General features: G+C 48.3%; 1 protein-coding gene across 3 annotated transcripts in view; it reads left to right on the top strand.

Annotated features, from left to right (window-relative positions):
* The first annotated feature begins 3,534 nt into the window (after window positions 1-3,534).
* Window positions 3,535-6,641, top strand: part of CEMIP2 (cell migration inducing hyaluronidase 2) — a 51,067-nt gene continuing 47,960 nt past the window's right edge. For 2 of the 3 annotated variants that reach the window (XM_087742314.1, XM_087742311.1), the window contains exon 1: window positions 4,451-4,638. The gene's annotated coding sequence lies outside the window, so the exon portion shown is untranslated. Of the gene's footprint in view, window positions 3,554-4,450; window positions 4,639-6,641 lie in introns of those variants that run through there. The other variant, XM_087742312.1, reaches the window with a different exon arrangement.

Genomic DNA, 6,641 nt, shown 5'->3' with positions numbered 1-6,641 from the left:
ATACTTTCCACCTATGTATATCTGGTTCCTCACAGTTACCCCATTCTAATTTGCTCTTTATATTTATTTTCATCTATTCTTTTAAAAACCCAATTTATGAATCCTCCTTTCAACCTTCAGTGCAGCCCATACTCCCTTCACTAACAGGAATTTTGAAATTATTTTGCTGATTCGCTGTCAGTGTCTAATTACAGAGGAGAAAACCTAAAAGACACTAAAAATTTACTGGTTTTTGTTGTTGGGTTTCAATGGTTTCTCATCTTTATATGACCCAGAATCTTGAAATCCTCATATGTTTCCCCACTGTAAAATTTTTGGTAACAGCCAAAGTGAGGGGGGAGAACGAAAGATAGGATTCAGGTAGAACTCAGTAATGGGTCATTAGGGTAAGCTTTAGGGAAGTTGGTGAAATCCTTGAAGCACCCAGAGGAGATACTGCAGTCTTGAAGTCGCATGTCTCCTGTCAGCATCACTGCTGTGGTGGAAGGTCATTATCACTGATTTAAAAGACCTTTTGTGTAAGATAGATAAGGACTGAGCCCAGACTTCTGAACTCCTGAGTGAATGCGTTTGCCACATAACACAGGTTGTTGTTGTTTGCTTTTAATGTTATTAACTCGGTAATAATAAAAGAATTCTCTAATAACTTTCTTCACACTTTTTTGTAGACCTGAAAAGGCAAATGAGTTGTATACGGGTTTGTTTTGACACGTGTAAAGAAAAAGGCATGATCCTTCAATGAGCAAGGGAAGACGGTACGCTGAAACTGTTCCCTACTAAAACCTGGTTGCAAATTATCTCTACATTCCCCCAGTATGCGTTTTAAACTCCTGTCTTCTCTCTTAAACTGTTGTTATATTTTGTTAACTGCTGTTAACTTTGTTTGAAGCACAGTATGTCAAAGTAGGAACAGGCTTTTACCAAGAGCAAACCTCCCCTCAGCCTAGGCAGCCTTTGTATTATTTCAGGAATTTAACTTTTTTTGCCACCCGATGTGTTAGACTCCCAGAGAGGCAGTTAAAAACCCATGTGTTTAGTACGATAATTTAAAACACAGCTACTATATGGAAAAGGTATTACCACAGCGTACCTGGGATATATGCCAGAAAGGCTTAAATAAGGAAAGAAATACGTATGTTTGCTCTCTTATCTCAATAGACCAACATTAAGATTTTCTAAATTGCAAGTGTCTGGATGGGAATTCAGAGAATAGGACATAATTTTAACTAGTAACTGGATATACTTAGCACTGTCCCCCCCATCTCCTAGTACCTCTTTTTGTTTGGAAGGACAAAAGTTGGCTTCCTTCTCTCTTATTTTGAAATCAGCAGACCATAGTGACTGCATCAATGACCTCTTTCAAGTCTATCTTTTGCTATTTTTAAGTTTTGGATTATATACTTGGCCAAGGTTTTGTCTGGTTAACCCCAAAGCAGTATGACGAAAGAAGTCGTACCAGATGGAGATGTAATGCTTTAGTGCACCATTTGGGTTTGATGCAGAGATTTCAAATAGTCAGGTAATCCTAAAGTCCAATCTTTTGCATACTTACTGGGTTTAGGGATTGTTTTATTCAAATGTATCCATCACCTTATAAAATTATAGCTGTTGGGTGATAATTCCATTCTATAAGAGATCTAGTGTTTTTACAGCTGACAGGTATTTCTGATTTGCCTAAGACTGACAAGTATGTGTTGTGTATGTTGTCTAAAATATACACACACACACGCACATGCATACGTACATAATGCAATATATTTAGCTTCAGACTACTTAAAGTATGAAGAAGTGTTTCTACTTTATGCTCCCATATAGTAGTACTAGCAACCATGTACCCAGGTATCACTGAAATGAGCTCCTTGCAGTCTTATGACTCAGAATGTTGATCAGCAGTCTGCATTTCTTCATTCCATATACAGGTATATAAAAAGTAAATACCTTCTGTTCCTGGACTCCTATCTTGCCAGTGGATAAGCAGTGCTTTGTGTTAGTGAAAAACAAAAGCATTTGAACAGTAACACATTTGAAGAGTTTAGTTCTATTATTTAATGAGAACAGAAAACCCATCCATCTGGCAAAATCACCTTTACAAATATTTTTTGTGGAAGTACTGCATTAAGTGAAAATAATTTCTCAAAGGAGAGGACAGGCTTAACCCTAAATAATTTATGGAATACAGGGATTTCCACAAATGCATGAACATTTTGTTACAATTGGCGTTCCTGAAGAATAATTCAGCATTATTTTTTAGACAGGATTATATGACAAAGGATAATTGAAAGAGTGTTTTGATATTAAAAAACAACTTCCAGAAGGTCAGACACATACTAAAAACAATGCATGCAGTAAAAACAGTACACCTACTACTTATTTGCTACAGTTTCACTCTACATGAACAGTTTGCCCATCCAAATAGACAACTGAATTAATAATTGGACACGTGCATTTCATGGACAAACATAATATTGCATGTGTAAAGTGGATGTCCAGTGCTATGCTAATTATTTTTTAAACTGGGCATCTTTTTCAGCTGAAATATTTAAATTTCATGCTATACAAAGACAAACTACCTTCAATTTGATTTCAGCCAAAGTCACTGGCAAAAGTAACTACTCAGTTTGCATGTGCATTTGTTGAAATCAGGCAAAGATTTACAACCACACATGTTAGAAGGATTGTGCTCCTGGGCATTCAAAAAAAAAAAAAAATTAAGCTAAAGAAGAAGGAACAGAAACACGGAGACGTGATCAAAGTGAAGATGAAACTGCCTTATCCATACACCTAAGGGCTTCCTTCTTTGTGGTTTAGTGAGAAGGGCAAGTTAGGAACTGTCCCAACCCCTTTTGTGTCTATACAGAGAAATCTCTGTCTTGAGCAAAGTATTGCCCTAAATCTCAGTCCTGAAAGCTATGGCCTGAAGCTCAAGCTGTGCGGTGGAGCTGCAGGCACAGTCGCTGCTTGAGTTAGTGCAGCTGCTCATTCCATCATGGTCCCCGCGTACGGCAACTGCTATTTTGCTGCGCGGTGGTTTGCCGTTGTGCCACCCTGAATGCTGCAGCCCTAGTGAAATACTGCACGCGAAGGATCCTAGTACAGTCTCTAAGATTTCAGACTAATTGGAGTTGATTTGCAGTTTATTATTTAGTCACTAGATGTCTCCATATGCTGTAAGCAAACAGGCAATGCTTACTGGTAAACAAAGAAGTCGCTGGAACTAAAGTTACGTGGGGCAGCGTTTATGGGAATATAACCGAGTTAGCACTTCGTTTCCAGCTGTCTGGAATTTTCCCAAGGAAATAATTATGTTGGAAAACGCTGGTTGTATTTCCCGAACCATTTCATTGAAAGCATCTCGAATCTGATTAGGGTGCTTGCTTTTTTTTGGTGGTTTTTTTTGGGTTTTTTTTTTGATTGGTAATGAGTTTGGCCCAGCCTCGGTGCGCTGGAAACGGTGGGAGGTCCCAAACTTAAGAGAAGCCCGTTGTCAGATCTACATCAAAGCTGACAGCCTGGGAGGCTGCGGTGACCTGGAGATCGGGGGTCCCCAGCAAAGGTAAGTCCTGGAGCTTCAAAGTCCCTCTGAGTTTCTAAACCAGACTGATGTTCTTTGCTGTGGAACAGCTGCAGGCTCTGGTTCCTTGAAATTCAGGACATTTTTGGGTTTAGTTTGATTTTACTGCAAATCAGACTTTTAAAAAAAAAATAAGTTCCCAGAAAGCGGATTCAGATTTTCCAGCCAGCTCTTTTCCCAGGTCAGAGACTGCCCAGGCTGCGACTCTTGTAAGTAACTTTATTCTCCGTCTCCTTTCAGCCCAGTGAGCCTACGTGTGGTGACAACCGCCTCCTGCCTTTCTGCTTTTCACGAGCGTTGCCTCTGATTTACTCCGCCGTCCCTCCCTGCCGCGGTCCCGGCGACAGCCCGACAGTCGCTGTCCCCCCTCTCCCTCACCTGCGAGGGCAGGTACGACGGGGGCCCTTCGCACCTCCCCTGGCAGCACCTGCGCGCTTACATTGGGGAATTTTCTTTAACCGGACGTGGGCATCTAACGCCGTGTTTGGTATTTTAGCTGTAATTTAGCTTCTTTCCGCGCCGCCCGGAGGAGAGCCGTGGCTCAGGGCAGGGGTGCAAAGTGCCCCCGTGCCCGCTCCCGCCCCCCCAGCCCCGGCTGCTGCGGGAGGCGGCAACCGGCCCCTTCCCGGCGGCTGGGCGGGCCGGGGCTGCTGCAGTCCCGCCGGGCCGGGGCCGGCCGGGCACCTCCACGGCCGGGCGCGGCCGTACGGGGCCGGGGGCGCCGCCGCTGCGGCGGCCCGGGGCGGGCCGGGCCGGGCACGGCGGCGCCAGGCGGAGCGAGGGGCGGGCGGTCCCGGCGCGGAGCGAGGGGCGGCCCCGCTCCTCCCCCGGCGCGGGGGCGGGGGGCGGCGGGAGGCGGGGCGGCGGCGGCGGGGCGCAGCCGCCTCCTTTCGGGGCCGGGGATCGTCGCCCCGGGGGGGCTGCGGCCGCTGCCAGTTGCGTAAGGGCGGCAGCCGGGGCGGGGAGCGGCGGGAGGTGGCGAGCAGCCGGGCGGCCTCCCGCCGTGTCCAGGGCGGGGAGCGCCATGCCGCCGCCCTGAGCGCGCCGCCGCGCCGCGCCGGGCCCAGGTGAGTGCGCGCCCGGACGGGGCCGGGGCCGGCGGCGGGGCCGGGGCCGGCGGCGGGGCCCGGGAGCGGCGGGGCGCGACGGGAGGGGACGGGACGGGACGGGACGGGGCTGCCGGCGCAGGCGAGCCGCCGGGGCGCGGGCCGGCCTGCCGCGGCTGCCCGGCCGGCCGCTACGGCACCGGCCTCTTTTGTTCCCGGGGCCGGCGGGAGGGGAGAGAAGGAGGGAGGGGAGAGGAGAGGAGAGGAGAGGAGAGGAGAGGAGAGGGAGCGGGGGAGGCGGCAGCGGCAGCCGGGCGGGCAGGGCCGGCCGGCGGCGGGCGCAGCCGCGGCTGCCCGGAGGAGCCGGCTGCTCCGCCCGGGGCCGTGCGAGCGCGTCCCGGGCGCCGGGCGCGGAGGCGGTGTGTGCCGCCGGGCGGTGCCCCGCCGTGCCGGCAGGTGTGGGCTCCGCGCCCCGCCGCGGGGCCTGGCGGCAGGTGCCGCGGCGGGGGTTGCGCGGGCAGCGGGGTGTCCTTGCTTTTGTGAGCGCTCCTGGTCAGATGCTCCCGCAATCGCTCTGGGAAGCGAGGCGAGGCTCAGACTGTTTCCACGGCAGGAATTCCGCTAGGACCTGTCCTGGTAGGCATCCCCGAGTGCCTGGGTTATTGTGGATTGCCTTTCCTGTGCCTGATGACCAGCAGCCTACTTTACTTGCCCAGAGGCATGGAAAAAACAGAGTGGGAGTTGTACATCTCAACCCTTCTAATAAAACAGGGTGTGTGGTGATGAATCCACTACGTTTGTGCTGCATAACAAGCTTAGATGAGGGGTGTGTGCTGAAAATACTATCCTTGTTTATATTTTAAACATGAATTAGTGGCATGGATTCTTTAAAAGGGAAGAGATTTCATATTGCTGAATAGTTATAAAAAATGAAATAGTGCCTGGGGCTTGACAATAAGGAAGATAAAGCAGTACTTCAAATTTCTGGACGGCATCAGTCAAGTTTTGATGAATCACAGAAAAAGATTTGTAACAGCGTATCTGCATTACTGGTGTGAAATGGCCAATGGGTAGCAGTAGGGAGGAGGGGAGGTTCATCTTTGTTCTTAGGAGTCTGTACCTCTCAGAGGTGCTTTGTCTACATGGATCCTGCGCGCTGCCTGCACGAATGTGAAATCTTCTGCCAGAACAAGTTTGTTGCGCCTGCTCTGCTTGCTTCTGTCCCTGCTAATACAGCATCCAGCAGAGGTGTGCCAGAGGCTTGAGCGAGGTGAAGTGTCCAGAAGAATAACAGTTTTATCTAAAGCACAAGTAATGCCCCCAGCTATGAATGGATTCAGGAAGAAAAAGAAGAAAAAGGGGGACCAGGGAGGGGGGCAGAGATGGAGACGAGAGGACTGATGTGAGATCCTTGCTGAAGTGAGATTGCAGGAGCGTCTTCTGAAATTTAGCATCTGATCTGAACAGTAGCTGTGGTGTGTGCTGTTTGAGGATAGGTACTTTTTCAGTGGCAGACTGTAGGTTTTTTTAATTATGAACATTAACACTTTGCCCCCACAATATTTTGTGGGGAAAGTGGTGGTGAAGGTTGGCTGGAAGCTTTTAACCTGTTCATCAGACTTGTTGCTAATTGGTGGAGACAGTAAGCAATAGACGATGGTGACCCCTGTGTGGAAAAACTGTTATTTTCAGCAGGCCCTGGAAAATCCACTAAAGGTTTCCCAGTTGTAACTGGTCCCATGACTGAAAGAGTTACCATTTGGTGGCAGAGTTCACATTTCTTCCAAGTTGACAAACCAGGGGATGGGACAGGGGAAGAAAAATGTTGTTTTTCCTCTAAGGCGTGAATATAAAAACAGATACAGCACAAGGAGATCTACTAATCCTAGAAGCTTGAAGAACAAACTGTGGGATTTCCTTAGTTATTTTACAGCTTGATTTTTTTAAAAATTTTTTTTATCAACATGTTTGAATAGCTTGTACTTGAAAGCAGGTTAGGAGGTTTTGTTTACTTGAGTAATGAT

Source organism: Nipponia nippon, unplaced genomic scaffold (assembly GCF_047370975.1).
Source record: "Nipponia nippon isolate SJK-2023a ecotype South Korea unplaced genomic scaffold, ASM4737097v1 scaffold_8, whole genome shotgun sequence".
Taxonomy (NCBI): domain Eukaryota; kingdom Metazoa; phylum Chordata; class Aves; order Pelecaniformes; family Threskiornithidae; genus Nipponia; species Nipponia nippon.
This window is presented reverse-complemented; position numbering and strand designations above follow the sequence as displayed.